The following is a 20,716-nucleotide window of genomic DNA, read 5'->3' on the forward strand; positions in this document are numbered from 1 at the left end:
GGTTGCATGTGTGTGTGTGTGAGTGCTATATGATATTTTACGCATTGTTGAACTGGGTGTTTCTTGGGAAGTCACTGACTAAATGTTTAATTCATTTCTTCAAAAATTTACTTAATATAACGGTTGCCATTTGATGATCTTTAAAGGTTGAAATGTAGCATATACTTCTCATCCTTGGCAGGCTCTTCCAGTGTGTGTGGTTCTTGCAATGTCCTTATCTGCCTGTAAACACAGTTTAGGAACCATTATGCTGTGTCCCCTCCTTCTTTGTCACAAACGCAGCACTTTTAACACTTTTGATTCTCATTGTTCGATTGCCTTAGCTTCTCCATGTACTTCCGGGCTGCTTGGTTTCAAGCGAGCGCCCTTTAATTCCTCTGAAATCTGTCCTGGCTTATCCGTGGTAAGACAAATCGCTAGCTCAAGCCAAGCCAGCATGCTTGGATACTTGTGTAATTCAGTCTTTTCTCTCAGGCCACCAGAATGATTGTCCTAAAATACAAATTTTGTCAGAATCTTCTCTTGGTTCAAGTCTTTTCAAAGTTCTTAGGATGATGCATGTTTCTTTCTTCCTTCCTTTCTTTCTTTCTTTCTTTCTTTCTTTCAGATTTCTGTCTCTTACCCGCCACCACCTCCCGTTTCCCTCCCCCTCCCCCAATCAAGTCCCCCTCCCTCCTCAGCCCGAAGAGCAATCAGGGTTCTCTTGTAGGAGAGTCCACTAAACTTTACAACCTGGCTTGTGGTTGTGGGCTCACCGCTAGGGGTCTAAGGAAATGGCTTTGAGGGCTCTGAGGTATCAGAGCCATTGAAGGTACATTTCTTGTTACGTGGAGTTCTGAGGTAGCTGCAGCTGCTTGCTAGTCTCTGTCTAGCTATCTCTCCCTCCTCTGGGTGGAATGTTCTCTGTGGGAGCCTGGCTTGGGCACTGATATGCTGGAGGGCTTGGAGTTATCTCATCAATTTACAGGATTCTCTCCTTCCACATTTGCTGGGTCTCAGTGAGCTCAAGAACCAACATGAAGGTTCCCAAAGGCCGTCCTTCTCACTCCCTCTTGCCTGACCCTCAATATTACCACAGAAGAGATCTGTTCACCTACCAGATACTTTGTCCATGTGTTAATTCTCTCTCAGGGATGCTGGGCTTTCCCCTCAGGATACGTCTAAGCATCAATTATAAACGTGATTCAAGTTTTGTCTCTGTAGAAGCCCCTCCGCCACCATGTCGTGGGCGCAAGGCAGGGTGTGTGCAGAAAGGCTAGGCCAACCATGCCTCAACAGAACTCCTTCCTTACCACGCGGTGATCGTATTAAAACTGTCCATTGTCATTCTCCCTCACCATGCTATGAACATGGAGATGTGGCAATTAGAGTCACATTTATATCACGAGCACATGTTGGGACAGAAGTTGCATTTGGAGGCAATGAGCATGAAGGTGTTGCGCTGCCTCCAACTGTTAAGACCAGGCCTCACTGGCAGAAGACTTGAGCTGAGGGCAGAATATTCGGCCTCTAAGGATGAGCCTTCCAGACATTCATTTGCTAGGATAAAGCCCTCTCTGCCCTACGGATCATTCCGCAGTATTTAGAGCGTGTATACAGATTTCATGTAGCAGCTCCTACCCCTCTTTCTGGCCCCACTTGGTAGCAATAAGCACCGTGATTCTTGGAAATGCCGTTTGGCCAAGAATCTTTTATCAGTTTCCGTGACCATATTATGATAAGAGCATGGGCATGACCGGATTTACTGTCAGCTGACAGATGTGTGCTTAATATATATTCGATCATGAAAGACTAATAGGTTCTGGCAGCAAATGTAGCATAATGGTACTTTAAAAAAAGTCAGTATTTTGATGTCAGAGAAGCAAACCGGAAACTCAATATTATGTGCTCTCTGTGCCCTTTGTCTTCTTGTAAGGATCTGTCAATTATCTCACGCAAAACCAAAGTGGGCTGCACCCAAACCCACTGGACAGAAACATAAATAGTGGTATAATTACAAATAAATCCAGCAATTAGTTTACATTTTTAAACATGTAGGTCGGGTTACATATGGAAAAGCGTAAACACGCCGACATTTTCACTTCACTGTCCATGATTTTTTTTTCCAGTCAATTAGCTTATAAATTCCAGATTCTTTTTTTATTCCTGCAGCACAATACAGTGTGAGCCAATACCTGCTTCTCGGCCACATGTGGCTGCAGACCCAAGGACCCCAGCATCTCTCTCTAATCTCTGCTGTTATTATTTTTTTGCTAGCCATGTAATTTTGTTATATGTGATAAATAACACATGATACAGTTGCCCTTACCGTGCGACCACCCAAAAGATGCCTACGAGACTATAACATTTGCAAAGGACTCGGGTTAGTGACCACAAGACAATGACCACTCAAAGCAAATAAACACCCACAAGACCAGTGGTGGCCACAGGTCACGAAGAGGCAAGCTGACCTACGGATGCCAGGCAGAACAAAGATGAAGGATGCTCCCCAGACTCTCTGCTGGGCAAGGACCAATAAGCCCACCCACATGGTTGCTTTTCAAACTCACAACGGAGTATTTTTAATTAATTTCAATCGGAGTGCACAGTTAACAACTAATTATGGAAAAGAACAAGAAACTATCGTGTTCCAGTTCTTTGAACTTGGGTCTGTCCTCTTTGCCCCTCAATTTCCTCATCTGCAAAAGTGAGCAAATCCCTCAGTTTTGGAGTCGAAGGATAAAACTGACCGAGGCAGGCAAATCACCCAATACAGGGTCAACGATCCACCGTTGTTAGCTTTCTTGCCTCCACCCGGCCAACCATACGTTCTTCAGCTTACCATATTTATGGGGCGAAAAAACCCTATTCGTGGTTATAAGATGAAAAAAATGTATGTCTTTTGGGAAGGGAGTGTCCCTTCAAATTTCCCCCGTCTTAATTTTCTCTGTGTGTGCTTGTATTGCTGAGGATTGTCACCTCCTCATAGGTGGGGACACCTAAGGGAATGGAGATTAGAAACCAGGCAGACTAAGGTATCATAAATATCATAAATAGCCAACTTATTCAGAACAACAGACAGTTTGTGTTCTGAGGCTTAAGAAAGGTCATACGGGTTAAGTGTCCGATCACAAGGCAAGCCACACGCGGCAGAGAAGCCTGTGCACAGCAAAATATGTTTTTTTCCCTAGAGACATAATCAAATAAAAACAGCCAGCTGCAATGAGTTATCTGATATAAGCTCACTCCTATTCGATATGTCAAGAACAGATCCGCGTTTTGAAGACACTGAGGCCGTAAAATTCTTGTCTTGCTTTCTTGGAGTGCTCTTACAAGGACTCAGAATTCTCCTTGCACAAACCAGTTCTTGGACCGCGCCCCGCCTGAGCCTCTGAACTAATCCTTTACCCTTGTAATGCCCAGCGCTTTACCGCTGAGCTGCCCTTGCTATGCCCAGCGCTTAACCGCCGAGCTGCGCTTCACCCCCCCAGATCTCTTCATTCTTGCTGCCAATAGAGGGCTTCTCTGAGAAGAAGCTCTAGGATTTCTTAGCAGGACACGTGTGCAGTGCCACGAAAACGGCCCCAAACTTGCTCCTCGTCCCTGCAAGTGGCCGGCTTCGTGGTCTTCTCTGCGTCTCTCTTTGCTTTCTTCTGACGGCTCACTATACTCTTTTCGGGAGTTAGACTCCTCCATGGGCTCCCTTTAGACGCATGGAATCGCTACTTAAGCGGCTGTGGTCCTTAGCTCTCAGCGTATGTGTATGGAACTCTAACTAATAATACTTGCCCGATATGCCTTTGGCAGTTTGAAATAGTTCCCGTGTTACATCGTAAGCATCGGCTTAGACGGTGTTCCCTTTGGACCCCGCCCCTAAAACAACTTTTTTCAAAGCCACGTGGTTTTGAGAAAAATGACTGGCCAATGACTGCTCTTCTTTTATTTTTAATCTTTATTTTCATCATGAGAGGGAGTGATTGCTACTCTGTGCTCTCAAGTTGGGGTAGTTTGTATACTTTAGTTATCATAGTGTCTTCATGATTTCCTGCTGCTGTTCTAAGTCATAACCTGAAGCCCAAATTCAGTTCCCATTTGGGTCCTCAATAGACCCGAGTCATGTCGAGCACTGTGATACACTAACTAATCGGAAACCAGGGATTAATTTTTACCAACTTATGTATTTACTAACACTTCGGAACTATCGTGATCTTAAACAAAAAATTATGCTGCAGAAGGCTTTGTGTGCAACGAAAATGAAATGCTTGGAGCCTCTGTGTCGAATAAACTGGCTTCTCCACTTCCTGTGTTAAGCCACACTGCCATTTTATTCATTAAGAAATCAAATTCCTCGAAGGAACCATGCTGGTTTATTCACTAAACTACTAGGGAACTACCTAAGGAGCCGTCAACACTTCTAAGTCATGTGAGCAAATGAAAAAAATGTTCCAGAGACTGACCTTGAACATAGACAACTGGCTACGTTTAACCCTTTACTATATAAGGTATGATATGGGTGGGGGGGGAATCACTTAGCATTTTATCTGTTGGAGGAAGCTGCTTGTTCATCCTGGCCGCCTAGAACCAAAATAACCACACAGAAACTGTATTAATTAAAACACTGCTTGGCCCATTAGCTCTAGCTTCTTATTGGCTAACTCCTACATCATAATTTAACCCATTTCTATTGATCTGTGTATCACCACGAGGTCGTGGCCTACAAGCAAAGTTTCAGAACGTCTACATCCAGCCTGGATCCATGACATCTTTCTCCTCCTCTTCTTCCCAGCATTCCATTTTGTTTTCCCCGCCTACCTCTGTTCCCCTATAACTCTGCTATAGGCCCAGAGCAGTTTCTTTATTAACCAATGAAAGTAACACAGAAACAGAAGGACCTCCTATACCATTTTATCTTTGTAAAAAGGAGGCGAGAAAAATGAAAAAAAGCTAAGACAGTCTGATAGAAACCCATTCAGTTGACCAATAAAAGCACAAGCAGATTGTCTAGGCACGGAGCAATGGGAAGGAACTCAGGCTGGACCTGTCCTCAGAATCACATCAGGACCAGCTAAGAGCAGAGTCTCATAGTAACGAGCAGTGATAGGACATAGAACTGAGAAGGTGGCTCAGCCTATGGCGTAAGATTTCGATTTTTTTTTTAATGCTCAGATATGTGAATTCTCCTCTGTGCAAACTCACAGAAAAATTCGGAGGCCAAAAATTGGGAGGCACAAAAGAAACAAAAGGAAACGCGTCTTATTTTTAGCAGAAAGGGGGAGCTTCGGTGTTTCCTACATTTCTACCTCTCGTGTTTCCATCTCACACACTTCCAGGTTTGTTCAGGGGGAGGCAGATGGAATCTGGTGGCATCCATTGCAACACAATGCCGTGCCATCTGGTGGTATCAGAAAGTGTGCATCTAGATTAGATATTGTTCAGTGTCCCACTGAACCTGAGTTCCGTAAAAATCAACATGACGCTTTCATCCTCGGTAGGATGGAGAGCAGCACGGTTATTGCCTCTTGTCATTCTTGGTTTGGATGCTCTGTCCAGCAGGCATCACACCTGATGGCTTTCCGAAGGATGAGCAAACCAGGCACACAGCAGCCAGGGCAGTGTTTTTGCCCTAGTAAGCATCGCTACCTACACCTTGGAAATGGTTGGTTGATGGAAGGCCTGAAATTGTCATAAGATTTAGTCAGTCAGAAGAGTTACCTTTTGACCTTCTTTTCCCCAGAGCCTCACATGTCTAAACTCCCGAGAATTTTGCAATTCAAGCCAGACAGAATGAGCCTGAACTGTGGACACAAGCACCTCTTAATAAACGTGAAAGGGGTAGTATGATTGTCTGATATTGTTTTTCCGTTTTCAGCGTGTTGAGTCAATCTTTCCTGTTTGCTGTAGTCTGAGCGTGGGTGACTATGGATCTCCATCATTTATCCCATACTCCTGCTTAGGCAAAACCTCTTTGGCTCTCTCTTTCACTTATCATCCTGAAGGAAGGAATAGGTCATGTATAAGATACTTAGCTCTGGTTACTCACATGACTTTAACTTTTGTACTGTCTTTCTGGACACAGTCTTGTTATTAGACGTGGAAAGAAATCAAAACTGCTCCCTGCCACTCCCCATTTGCTGGATTATTCTACAACTTCACTGTTCTCTCTCTTTTTCTGGGTAGTATTTTACCAGTGATTTTACTTGGTAAGTTCCTATTTACCACCCTACTAAATAGATTAATTACTACAATGGCAAACAAATGACCTTAACGCTCTCAGGAGTTTTCAGTCTAGCTAGGGGTACTATAAGCAGCTGTGAATTATGTATGTGGTAAGGACTGGGGCCGTGGTAGATGCGTGGAAGAAACATGTGTACTTGCTCACGGGAATAAGCTCAAACTGACGTCACCAGTAGCTCCTAGAAGAGAAACTGAGCCAGTCAGATTCTTTCCTTTAAAAATTTGAATTAGAGCCAGGCTGTGTGGAGAGATTGCTCAGTGGTTAAGAGCATTGCTTGCTCTCCCAAAGGTCCTGAGTTCAATTCCCAGCAACCACATGGTGGCTCACAACCATCTGTAATGAGATCTGGTACCTTCCTCTTGAGGAAGAGATCTGGTCCGTCATCCTCATCAACTTGGACCACGAAACCCAACATGGACAAGTTCAACAGAACCGCCATATACAGGCTGTCCATGCATGTTCCAGCATTGCCAGGGCATAAGTTTCATTCATTACAGTGGTGACGCATACTTTTAATCCCAGTTCTTGGGGGGCAGAGACAGGCAGATCTCTCTGAGTTCGAGGCCAGCATAGTCTACAGAGTGAGTTCCCAGACAGCCAGGGCTACACAGAGAAGCCCTGTCTTGAAGCTCCCTCTCCAAAAAAAATATTGAATCAGGACTACTTAAGTTGCCAATTAGTAGAAGGTCTTTAATTAGAAAGGTCACATGGTGCGGTGACATTTTGTTTGTGCTCTAACAAATAAAGCTTTCCTGAGGATCAAAGAGTGGAGTGAGCCACCAGTTAGCCGTAGAGGCCAGACAGTGGCGGCTCACACCTTTAATCCCCGCACTTGGGAGACAGAGGCAGAGGGATTGCTGCGAGTTTGAGGCCACCCAGAGCTACACTAGATTGATCCAGTCTCCAACAAAAACAGAGCCAGGTGGTGGTGGCCCACACCTTTAATTCCAGTGCTTAGGAGTGGCACACCTTTAATCTCCACACTATGGAAGTGGAGGCAGGAAGGGAGATGGCTGGGCAGAGATAGGAATATGAGGTGGGAGGAGACAGGAGCTTTGGGCATTCAGTCTGAGGGCTTGTAGAGACAGGACACCCCATTCAGACTGAGGATTTTGTAGAGGTAAGAACTAGTGACCTGCTGCTCTGTTCTCTGATCTTTCAGCTTTCACCCCCTAATATCTGACTCTGGGCTTTTATTATTAAGGCCAACTAGGAATCGCACCACAGTGTGGGGTTTAGGATCATCAAGAGGTAGAGAATGTAAGTAAACAAATGCTGTCACCTAGGTCTCTAGACAAATAGAGTGGGCACAATAAAAAGAGACTCGGAAGCACCCCCAGGGGCCGGACAGCTCCCACTGAGAGATGCAATTGCTGGGGATATTGCAGAAATTGTGTGTGCTTAGAAAAGGGAGGGACTTTAAAAAAAAAAAGAAAGAGAAAAGAGGGGCTGGAGAGAGGGCTCAGAGGTTAAGAGCATTGCCTGCTCTTCCAAAGGTCCTGAGTTCAAATCCCAGCAACCACATGGTGGCTCACAACCATCTGTAATGGGGTCTGGTGCCCTCTTCTGGCCTGCAGGCATACACACAGAATATTGTATACATAATAAATAAATAAATATTAAAATAAAAAAAAAGAAAAGGGAGGGACTTACTAAACCGGGTGTCGTTAGATTTCAAAGGTTCCTTGTGAGATGGCAAGATGTAGTAACCGTCAATATTGTGTCTAGGATGGTATGGCTCTTTGTGTGATGTCCTGTCCACAAACCAACAGATTCTAATATCCATCATTTTGTCTACCTTTCAGAGTTATTTGAAATAGATGAGATAGTGCATTAAAGCAGAACGCCTTATACATTCATTCCTAATAATGTTAACAGTTGTTTTTTTTTAATTGTGCATAAGTATATTAAGTGTCACATAAATTGGTAATTTTTGCAAGCTTGCATTGTAGCAATGGATCTACAATACAAAGGAGAACTGTGAGCGGCATTGGGAAAGAAATAATCTAAAGTACACAAGGAGCGTTTTCTATAGCTATCAAAATGTTATTTGCAAAAGCCCTTTTCAGATATACCGCGTGTGTGTATTTATACAGGCCCATGCTCACGATAATTTGAAGACTACTGCATTATATATGTACCAGAGGGTTTGGTATCTGACACACACAATTAGCTGGTTTCCAAGTCTATCTTGGAAGAAGGGACAGAAGTCTGTCTATTGGTGAGGCCACTTCACACGCAAGGCTGTTGTTGTGTGTCTATGCGAAGCAAGTGAGCTGTCAATAATTACGCACCTCCTGCGTTAGAGGTTTTGGAATCCCAAAGCTTGAACTAACTTCTGTCTTCAAGAAATTTAACATCTTTGTTGGGATGTCTCCTGTGCCAACTCTTCTGTATCCTTAAGATGAAAAGAGCGGTAAGTGTTCTCGGCATCAAATTATTTCTATGTGAAGTAATAGGCATGTCATTTAGCTAGATTTAAACACCGAGCAGTGTACGTGTATTCCGAAGCATCGTGTTCTATACAATGACAACAAAATTTTAATCTGCCAAATAAAATGAAAGAAAACATGGTCAGGCAGAGCATCTAGTCCTACCGTACTGAAATATGCCCACGTGAAAATGCAGCGGATATAACAGTTCAGGCTCAAGATCCAATCCGAGCTTACCAGCACAGTTTGTCAGAGGGAGATAGACACACACAGGTGTGGATAACTTAGATGAAAAGTTAGCCATGTCCCCTGACTCACAAAATCAGTTAGAAGTCGCTACTGTTTTCAAGCAAGTGTAGAAATAGGAACAGAGACACGGAGCAAGGCTAAGGAGCAGGGGGAAAGTACAAACCATGAAGAACACAAGCGCTTGAAAGAACTCCAGGGCTCTAGGCCATGGATAACTGACAGAATTTCTTGAGCTATAAAGGATAAGACGGCAAAAATGTTTGATGATTCTCTGCAGTCATCATCAATGAACTTTTTTTTTTTTTTGATTTTCGAGACAGGGATCATCAATGAACTTTAGCATCCTGTGATGAACTTTAACAACCTGTAGGAAAGGAGGGAAAGGATTTGTAAATGCCTCTTTGTAGCAACAGTTAAAATTGAGGAGTGAGCATCTTGCTTGCTGGAAGAAGCATACCTTCGTGGAGATAAAGTTGATATCACTGGCGTGTGATTGATGGCGCCTTTCTTCCACAGAGGACCTGCCCCTATCGTGTTTCCCCTTCTATGATGCCAACAGTTCTTTGACTTTGTTCTGCTCCCTAAGGACACTTCCAGAATGCTGGCCTCTGTCCTAAACTCCAGATTCTTCTCTGCCTCTGTCCTACCCACAGGTGACCTCGTCAGTTACTAGAACTCCCTCGTGTCCCAAAGAATGGAGTCTTAGTGGACCGTCTTCTCTTCCTGCTATCTCTGATGTATCAGTAAACTCTACGACTCCATCTTAGCACAGAATGTGCCACCTGTCATCATCCATCCAATTCATTTATTTATCCATGTGGATGCACGCACCAAGCTTCCTATAAAAGTCTTCCGACTGCTCATTCACGTCGTCTCTTTATCTTTTCCATAATATGTTCATAGTCAAGTGTAGTAATACGGGGAGCGGGGCTGCGTCCCCAACACCCCGGCTGCCTGCTTGGCTAGCTTATGCCCCAAAATAATTACACGGAAACTGTATTCTTTTAAACACTGCTTGGCCCATTCTCTTCTAGGCTAATTCTCACATATTAATTTAGCCCATTTCTAATCATCTGTGTGTAGCACCCCAAGGTGCGCTTACCGGGAAGATTCTAGCCTATGTCCATCCTGGGTCGGAGCTTCATCCTGGGAGCAGGGCATGGCGTCTCTCTCAGGTGTCTGCTCCAGAGAGGAGAGCTGTCGAGTCTGAGCTCACTTCCTCTTCCTCCCAGGGTTCTGTTCTGTTTACTCCACCCACCTATGTTCTAACCTATGAAATGGGCCAAGGCAGTTTCTTTATTATAATTAACCAATGACCTTCCTCCATCAGTCAAGCAGTCAGGAGAAAACTTTAAGAACCCTATCCGGTCATAGCATTTCACATCGAAACCCCCGATGGCTGTCCCCATGAATAAGAGTAAAGCTAGCATTTTACAGCGAGGTTGTGTAATTCGCCACACAATGCTGTTTTGCCTGTTGAAACAGATCTAACATTACTCCAGCTTTTCCTCTCTAACGCCCTTCTTAAAGAGATACTTTCGTGTGATACATTGATGGCTCAGATGTTGCTAACTCTTCTGATTCTTTTTAGAAGTGCCATTCCCTCAGTGGCTGGCTTCAACTACAGTGGTAACATTATATCTTCACAGTTCCACCTTTTTTATTTTAAAATGGATTTATCGACCTATTTCCTCATTTCTGGGCAGGTGTGTGTGTGTGTGTGTGTGTGTGTGTGTGTGTGCGCGCGCGCGCACGTGTGTGCGCTTGTGCATGCACGGAGCTCAGAGGACAGTCTTTGCAAGGTGGCTCTTACCTTCCACCACATGGGCCTCAGGGACAGAACTCAGATCTTCCAGTTTAGAGGCATGTGACTTTTTACCTGGTGGGCCATTCTGTGGGCCCATCCTATGTTCTTCTGTTATTTTCTTTATTAACATGCTTAACATTTAATATATTGTATGTTTTATTTTTGTTGTATCCTTCGCCTGTAATGAAAACTAAGGGTTTTTGTTAGCTTTGTTTCCTGTTGTATCTTTAAGGTATGCAGTAGAACAACACGGAAGGCAGGCAAAGAAACGAGGTCCCACAAATTCATAACAAGGAAACAGTCCAGTGGAGAGAAATGAACGGACAGCATGCTCGTTGTGAGCACCAGTCTGCCCGTTGCTCTTCTCTGTGTCTTGGCACTGAGCCCTGCCTTCAGTCAGGATGTCCTGGGTTCAGTTAGGAGCTGCGGCACCTCCTGCAGCCAGAGTGTACTGGTCACATTGCAGCCTCGCTCTCTCTGCGGACTTCTGAGAAAGGTCTTTTTCCTACCTTCCATTGTTCCTTTCCCTACTTTCTTTCTACTCTTTCCACAACCATGCATGCACCAGTGCGGACAGAACTCCTCTGTCCCAGCTCTTCCTATGTAAAGGAGGAGTAAGTCCTCGCGATATCCCTTACACATGAGCTTTCTGTCGGAGAAGCTGCATTTAATCCGTACCCAATACAAACACGATGAAGTTCCTTATACAACATACCTCATGAGAAACACAAGTCTTAGAAGATGCTCTATCACATTGGTCTTCTGAGGAAGAGCTAACGGAATGAGAGGAATGGACAGGATCGTGTTTTATCTTTTTATGCACGGGAGAAAAAGATAGCCAAATTGTTTAAGATTAAGGGCAAGAACTGGGAGGCTAACTCTTCATTTAAAAGCTGTGCAGGCTGGGGAAAATTCCTCAACGCACAGAGTCTCCTTCCATCCCATGAGCTAATACCTATACACAGTTTAGAACTATGCCTGGATTACAGCCTTTTAATGGTTGCGATTTAACACTTATGGAATTGAGAGCAGAAGAGCATAGATTTGTGGGAGTCCTGTCTGGTATTCTAGTCCTGACATTTCTTCCATTTTTGTAGAAATGTGTAATTTTTGATGCTTTTCTTAGCATCACTGTGGTTATTTTATCAGAAGAGTTTTAGTGAAACCCAGCCATTGGCAAGACTGAAAGACAGATATGCCTCATATAAATGTTCCTCAGATTTCTGCTTTCGTTGCTAGCACCTGCCTCAATAGCTTTGTCTCTATAGATTTATAATCCACAATGGAATACTTGGGGAGGGGAAAAAGAAACTATTAATAAATCAAATGTACTAATATCTGGAACCTGAGACCACACTAAAGCAACTTGGGGCACCTAGTCATCCGACTGGTATTATATTTTCCTGTATAGTCTACTGGAATTTTATCTATTTTGTTATCTTCTTATTGTGGCTATAACAAATTGCCACTAAGTTAGGGACTCCAGGCAATAGAGATTTCCTGTTAGGCTTCTGGAGGCCAGAATTCCGAGTGGAGTCTTTTAATGAGCGTAGGACAGAGCTGGTTCTTGGTTCCTTCTGCTCTCCCGAGCTTTCAATGTCTAGAGACCACCTGTAACACGTGGCTCACCGGTTCCCCTTGCTACTGCGGCCACGTTGCCTCTCCTGCTTGTCCCTTTCCTTCAGCCCTTGCGATCACATTTATGGCAAACCTGGACAACTCAGGAGAATCCAGGCTCATCTTCCTGTCTCATGGTCTTTAGTTTAACCATGCCTCCAAGGTCCTTTGGGTGGCAATTATTTCTCCATGTGTCATCTCTCAGGGAACTATGATCTAGCTCCTTGTACAAGTGACTTTTTCTGGTGCCCATTTCTGGGATTTTCTACCCACTCTTCTTTGAGGAACTAAATGTTTCTTTTGCAGCTCAGATTAAGTTACACCTTTGCTCTGTTCCCCTCACAAACAAAACACACCCCAGGGGATCACCTTGCTGTGGATCCTGTCCTTCAGAATCTTGGATCCCTGTTGGGAGAATCGCTGGTGGTTTATCAAATTTCCATCGCTTTTTCCTTGATCGCCTACAGAGAAAGACAAGCTCAGTTTTTAGCTGGCCGGCACAGGGCTCCTCACACCAATCTCCAAGGTGGATTGAATTTGTTTAATCTACCCAGATGGTTTCAATATCTTTCCTTTCTCTTCTTTGTCTTCTGTAGGTGTATGTGTGTGCACACACACTCCCCTGTTCCACACCCCCACGTGAACACTTTCTCCCCATTTTCTTGCTATTAGAACAACTCTTTTCTAGCCTTGATATCTTGGCTTAGAAGGCGTTCCCACTAATTTACTGACCTTCTCTGATGGGTTCATTCTATTTTTAGACTTTGTTATGGCCATCTATAGATCTCTTAAATACCTCTGTGTACAATTAATTCAATTTGTTATTGCTTATTTATCTTTCTTCCTCTGCTTCCTTGCTAAACGGCCAACCCATTGAGGGAGATTTTTCTCCTTTGCCTTGACCTCTCGCGTATTACTTGATGCGTGGAACAAAGCCCTCAGCTGGCTTTGCTGATGACTGCGCCACGGACAGGTGACTCATTCTGTTGAGAGGATTCTTAATGTTTGCTTCTTTACGTAACTCCTGGAAGAGCAAAGCATTTCTTGTTTTTATAAAGATCTTAAAAAGAATCTTGTTTTCTATGATAGCAAACTTTCCTCATGTAGAGTAGTTACTTTTAAAGCAACCTTCCTCTTCTTGGGGTATTGTGGCTGTCATACTTCAGAACTGCAGGGCAGGAGGAGGAAATTTAATAAGGGAAAATGGTAGATTAATTCAATGAAATCCAGAGTTAGTGTAAAAATAAAGGAGAATTTTAGGGCTCAGAATTTGTCCTCTGCTGCGATGGTTTTTATCTATAAGCATTTAGGGAGACCGAGGGCTGAGTTCCTGAAGGAATGTGACAAGTCCCTTTGCCCTACTGCGTGGGCTGTCCCACACTGCTGAAGTACGTGTGTTCCTCACCCTTATATCCTTGATATTTTATGTCTTCAAGAAAGACCGAGTGTTATTCTTTCTAGTCCATGTCGACCTTGATCCACGACAAACATGTTTCTCTTTTGTCTGTTCACAAAGTGTTTTTTTTTTTTTATTGTATCACACAAATTTCCTTCTGTCTCAGTGTTAAATACGTGCGCTTTTGCTATAGTTACCCAAACCGGCCGTGTCCTGTTACCGCTTCTTTCTTTCTAGGAGGTCGTTCTTTAAACATAGAAAATTCTTCGTTTTCAGCTTGGTGCCTCCTCTAACGAGGGTCTCTTCTGCCTTCTGAACCTCTCTGGGTTGTAACAATGCACGCCATATGGCCTCAACAAACGCTCCTTTTGCAATGCCTAATTTTTTTTTTTTTTTGCAGCCAGTTTTCCCTCTTGAATGTATGTACTCCTGTGGTTTTGCATATGCTTCTTTTCTGAAATGATCCGGATTCTTTGCTCTGGCGTTATTCTCCTCTCCCCGTGGCTTCAAGGTCTTCAGCTTAAGCAAAAGGCGACCGTGTCATCTACGTATTTGCGCTGTCTCTGGTCCTTGAGTCCCTCTCTTTATCTGCGGAAACCTTGAAAGTTTTCTCAAGGCAGGAGGTGAAGAGTCCTAGTGAGATACCACCTATTAATTCTACACTACACACCGACCTTTGCCACCTAATTTTCAAGTTAAATGTGACTGAACCACGTGCGGAGACGTTTGGGGCACTTACCGGGCGGGTCTTCTGTGGCTTCTTTTGCGGGGCTCCCAACAAAGCCTTGGTTTCCATTAAGTCAAAACTCTTTTCCAAGTCTCACAAAAGCCGTTCAAAATGAGTTGTTTACTGCCTTTCGTTCAGCCCGCTCTACGGTTTGAAAGCAAATAAAAAATAACGCCCACTTTAACTACCTGCGCTCGCGGGTTGCATCCGTTGCTACGGTGTTGATTGTCTCTGAAAAGGCGCGTCTCTAGCTGAACTCTCAGGCCAAGGATAACATGGATCAAATAATTCATTAAGAAGCAACAATACAAATAAATAAAAGTTGACTGAGGACGTGGTCTGACTTGGAAGTTGATTTAGTTAGCGCTGTTACTCAGTTCAAAATGCAAGCATGGGAAACTAGCAAGCAAGAGGGGCTATAACATGGCATGGTCACTCGGTATATTTTGAGAAGGCAGACACAGTGACGACCCAGGCCCGTTTCCGGTCACCCTCTTGCGGCTTCCGTTCTGTTTTCGTTCTGTTTCGTTCTGGCTTGGGGATGTACTGAGAAATGCCCGGGGGAGTCTTTTCAGTCCCTTCGCTTCCTCCCTGTCCACATCCCTCCCTGCCGTTGCTTTCCTTCCGTCTTGCTTTCCTTTTATTCTGGCTAAGGCTAAGGTTGTTTGTGAAGTGAACGTCCATGATAAAAAAAAAAAAAATCTCTGTATCCGTCGTTAGAATGGAATGGTGCGTAGAAGAAGAGACTGCAGTTCTGGAAAGAGAGAGGGAGTTATTGCTAAAATATGACTGAAAAGAAACAGTTTAGAAGACAACAGGCACTAACTCATGACCTATCTGAAATCCCACTTCCGCTTAGCTGACTGCCTTTGACCAAAGCTATTGCTGAAGTTTTAGGGATTGTCAGCTATAGTGACAGTGTGTGTGTGTGTGTGTGTGTGTGTGTGTGTGTGCGTGTGTGCGTGTGCTACTGTGTCCATGTGATTTTGGAGGCTTTTGGTGCCATTCCTAAATGTGTCCACCTTTTTTTTGGTTTATTTTTACAGACAGGTCTCTCCATGGGTCCCAGAGCTCCTCGGGTAGGTGTGGCTGATTGGCTGGTGGGCTCCAAGGTTCTGCCTATTTTGACCTCCCCAGCACTGGAGTTACAAGCACCATCACGAGATCACTGCCCTACTTGGGTCCCCGGGGATCATGCCAAAATCTTATGCTTGAATGACCAGCGTGTTTTACTGTCAGGGCTAAAAATCTACATGAAGTCCACCTACTCAGGGGCTGGGAGGTCTTTTAGCACATGGGCCTCCTGTAGGGTTTCCTCCAGTGGGAACGAGCCGGGATATTCTGAGGTCGAGAAGTAAGGGAGGCAGCTGGGGCTCTTTAGAACGAATCTTGATGGCAGTAGTCAATCCGCGTATTCTGCTCCTTAGCAGTGGAACAACCAGCGCCACGTCCACTCAGGAAGAGGACCATACAGTGGTTCAATTGAGAGCATCTGGGGGGTCATTTTAGAGGCTCTCTGCTACAAGATCCAGAACCTTCAGTCTCCTGAAAATAGAATTTAAATTTAACTTCACTGCTTTGCATTTCAATAGAAAACTCACATTTTCCTGCCTTGACACATTAGCAAATTTAACAGTTTTCCCAGCAGTGGTTCCCATTCTGCCTTGTAATCTGTACCTTGCTTTGTTTTTACTAGAATCCTACCCTCCAAGATGGTTCCCTCAAAATGCTTCTGAAAACGCATTTAGCAGTCGGTCCTTTCTTTGTGGCCTGGTGTCTTATGTCCAACTGCCCCTGATATTATTTGTCAAATGAATAAGATGTGCCAACTTTTTGAAGAGCCTCCCCTTCTGGTCCTAAGATTTTGTTGCTTTGCTGCCAGCCACTTTCACGGCACTTTGGGGGAGGAGATCTCTGGGAACCCCTTCTCTGGAGGCAGAATTCCCACGTTCATAGCCCCACACCGCCCCAGCTGTCTCTGGGAAAGCCACCGACTTACTGCACCCTAGTTCACTCACGTGCACACGGCAGAGTGGCTCTGGGAGCCACAATCAATTGACACACATGGTATCCGGACAAACATTTTCACCCGGCGAGCACTTATGATTACTAGGTCGCTTAGTATCGCTCAATAGCTCTCAGCCCTTTGTTATTGCCATTCTACTTTGCTTATGGTGGCTCTCAGGCTGGCTGTCAGGCTCTTATGCCAGGTGGGAGATGTCAGGATAACTGGGTGGAGTCCCTCACTATCTCAGGGTTTCTGTTGCTGTGAAGAGACACCAGGACCACAACAACTCTTATAAAGGAAACGTTTAATTAGGGCTGGCTTTTCGAGTTCCAGAGGTTCAGTTCATCATCATCATGGCAGGGAGCATGGCGGCATGCAGACACCCAGACGTGGGTGCTGAAGAGAGAGCTGAGAGTCCCACCTCTTACAGGTCACAGGAAGTCGACTGAGACACTGGGTGGTATCCTGAGCATAGGAAACCTCAAAGCCCGCCCCCAAGCTGACGCACTTCCTCCAGCAAGGCCACAGCCACTCAAACAAAGCCACACCTTCTGAGAGTGCCACACTCTGGGAGATTAAGGGGGCCAATTACATTCAAACTACTACACTCATCCATCACCTTCTATTTAACACCTTCAAACTGAGCCCATATCTTATTTGTCTTGGTCCTGCTCCCACAGTTTAAGATTAACATACAAATACTTTTTAACGTGCAATATTTTTGGACTTCAAACTATGTGTGAGTAGAAATAATGATCTTTCGTGTTATTCATGGATTTTTTTTTTTTTTTTTTTTTTTTTTTTAGACAATTAAGGTTCTAGTCATGCGATGTCTTTGTAAAGACGACTAGCGTTTTTTTGGTTTGGATTCATTTGAATCAAGCAGAGGCTCCATTACTTTAGCTCATCTGTGCCCCCCCCCCCCAACACACCATTCATTTTATTAGTGTATTAGAATACCTCAAGACCTTCTACATTTTATTTCAGCCTGGAAAGCAGATATTTTCAGACCACTCTGGGAGCTGCCTGAATAAATGACCTGGCTGGTCACGTACGTCTTTGATTTCAAATCCTGATCTCCCTTGGAGCCTTTAACACTTCCTTGTGCTGTGGGAAGTCCAAGGACCACCCACCTCCATCCAGGTCTAGTAAGTTGAGCATCCAAACTGCCTAGGCTCCCACAAAGCCAGTGCGTGCAGTAGGATCAAAAACCCATTGCCATTGTTCTTGAGTTCTTAGTAGTCCTCATTGTTCGCTATGTTCAGAGAGTCCGGTGTTATCCCAGGCTTTTCCAGACCCAGGCTTGGACTTCCCACAGGACAGGGAACCCTGATTGCTTTTCGGGTTGGGGGGGGGGGACTTAATTGGTGGAGGGGGAGGGAAATGGGAGGCAGTGGCGGGGAAGAGACAGAAATCTTTAATAAATAAATAAATAAATAAAAACACTTCCTGTGATATCAGAGACATACGATTGGATTGATTTTTCACTTTTCCCATGAATCAAAACCCATCAGTAAAGTTGTTTTCAGCCCCGGTGATAATGCATGGGCCCCAGTGAGTGTTTTCAGCCCCGGTGATAATGCGTGGGCCCCAGTGAGTGTTTTCAGTCCCAGTGATAATGCGTGGATCCCAATGAGTGTGGCACAGTGCACCGTTACAAAGGCCGAGGCTTCCCAGTGTCTGAAATTTCTCCACAGCCACAGTTCTCGAAGTCCGTTACTTAAAGCGAAAATTACGCCAAGCCTAGACTTGGAGAATGAAGCCTCCAGGAGATGACACAGGATGCCGATCTTGAGTAAGCATATAATACGATGAAATTCGGGGAATTCAGAGATATAACAAGGGAAAGAAGCTGAAAGCATCCAGTGATTTATTTTCAATGTTTTAAAATGAGAAGAGAACGTGGCGACTAAATAAAAACCCGGCTCTTCATTTTGTGGGAAGTCTACAAACTCCCGAGCATGCTTGGAAGCTGATTTAGAACATGCTTAGAAGTGGAATTCATTAAAATATTTTATAGTTCAGCGAGTGTTGTTTCAGAGAGGAATTCCATAGAAAATGCAAACAAGAGCATTCCTAGGTGTTCGAGCAAATGTGGGACCAATTTTAAAATAACTTATTTTACCAAAATGTAAAGTATAAATTCTCGTTTGGAATTGGTTGCTACCAGCTGTCTTGTGAGTATTTATGATGATAGCATACAGCGAGGCTAGAAGCGAATAAAGCAGTATGATTCACTATGAGATATCCTGAAGATTATGGATTTCCATTTGAGATTGTACTGCAGACACATTTTACTCTGGGCTATTGTGAACATGTGCAGCGCCAAGGCACAGTTACAACTTTGAAACATGTTGGGAGAGATGCAAAACAGGGGAAAGATGGCACCAGGATGCCTCTTTCCCGGCCCCAGAAAGACCACGTCCTTCGTTGTGCCAATACAGGCACAGAGCACCTGAGGGCCCCACCCTCAGCTTTCCCAAGATGGCATAGCCCTTGGTGAACGTTATCCAGCCAGATATTCATGTGTCTAGCCACGTGCGTTTGCAGTCCAGTCCCCAGAAGAAACAAAGGCTCAAAGCCACAAAAGAAGAGGAGGCTTTGGAGGTGGATGCTGAGTGAAGCAGAAGCCACAAAAGAAGAGGAGGCTTTGGAGGTGGATGCTGAGTGAAGCAGACAGAAGAACTTTCTGTTAGTGGAGGAGGTCGCTATAAAGGCTGAGGATGGGGGCGGGGTTTGAGGAAGACTATCAATTGGCTCTCAAGTACAGTTAAGAAGGCATGTCACTTCAGGGCAGGAAGACTTTGGGTGACAGCAATGAATAGTGTATTCCAGAAGAATGTCAAGTTTTTTTTTTTTGTCATACAGAAAAGATGCTTAATGGAGTAGCTACGTTGGTCCCGAGTTAAGCATTGCATCATACATATATGTATTAAATGTCAAAAGCTTTCCCACAGATAGGTACAATTAAAGTAGGAGAAAAAGAATAAGACAAAAAGAAAAGAAAAGAAGCTAAGGGGAAAGTCTTCAAAGTCTTCAGAAGAGTGTCTCTAGTTTGGTCTTAGAGTGTGATATCAAATGAGAAATAACTGTTGGACATCTCTTCCCCAGCAGTTTTGAAGGTGTCATTGGTTCATTCTTCTTGTTTTGCCTCTTCAGGGAAATATGTCACGCTGTTTTCCTGTGAAAGCCTATGCACACTAAGCCTTGCGTTCCAGGTGCCCCTGCAGCATTAGGTGGCTTAGAACCTCAGAGAAACTGGTCTACTTTTCCTCCAAAGACTACTTCGGCAATGAGTATGATTGAGTGTTTAACCCCATGCCATTCAGATCCAGGGAGCCTTTGGCCAGCTTCCTGACTTCAGCGCTGTCATGAGACAGGGGCAGAGGTGATCAGACATGGAGATTTGGGGAACTAAAGAATTTGACATTCTCTCTCATTGTTTGAGGGAGGTGGTATCTTAGCAACGTGAACCCAACATTGATCCTTTTAACTAGCAGTTGTTGACCTCGTATAATTTGATAAAATGGTGAGCGAATAATCCAGATTGATTGGTTAAATGATGTAAGTGGAATGCTATATTAAATGCAGTCTAAATGATGTGTAGACCATAATATAGGCTCTTAACTTGTTTCCTTTTGCATTACTTTTTAGTTAGAATTTAGCTTCAAGGAATAGCAGCCAAATATCCGATCATATAAACTACTGGGCAGTCAGAAGAGATACTGCATGTTTAAGAGAAAGGGTTCTTATTCTAGTTTTTAAGCTTATATTACAACTGTTAAAACCTTAGAAGACACTGTGAGTTATGAACCGAGTCTAATTAATAAGGTCTCTCCTGATAAAAGTGTAAACTCTGGGGACTAAGACTTTCCATGGCCACGTTGAGTTTTTGGTCAAAATCTGGAAGCCACGTGGTAGGGGAACACCACTTTCTTCTGAGCCCTTGCTTCAGCTGTTGTAGAACTGGTAGATTTTCATTCGAAGCTCCTTTGATTCACAAAATATCCTTAAGTAAGCTACTTCGGGGATTAGAGATTGGTCAAATGATTTTCGATGCAATGGTATTCATTCATCCAAACCTGGCTGTGCTGAGTCCTTTGGGGTTTAGGTAAACAGCTCTTCCCTGTGTGACATGGTGGGCGGCTACTGAAAGCAAACCCTGAAGCTGGAATTTCCAGAGCTCAGGTGATCACAGCTGTGTGTTCTAGTTTCTCCTCTCTCTTCCTCTGCCCCCATCTCTCTCCTCTCTCTTTATTACCACTA

This window comes from Microtus oregoni, unplaced genomic scaffold (genome assembly GCF_018167655.1).
Source record: "Microtus oregoni isolate MIOR12 unplaced genomic scaffold, Mior012 000154F_ref0000087, whole genome shotgun sequence".
NCBI lineage: Eukaryota > Metazoa > Chordata > Mammalia > Rodentia > Cricetidae > Microtus > Microtus oregoni.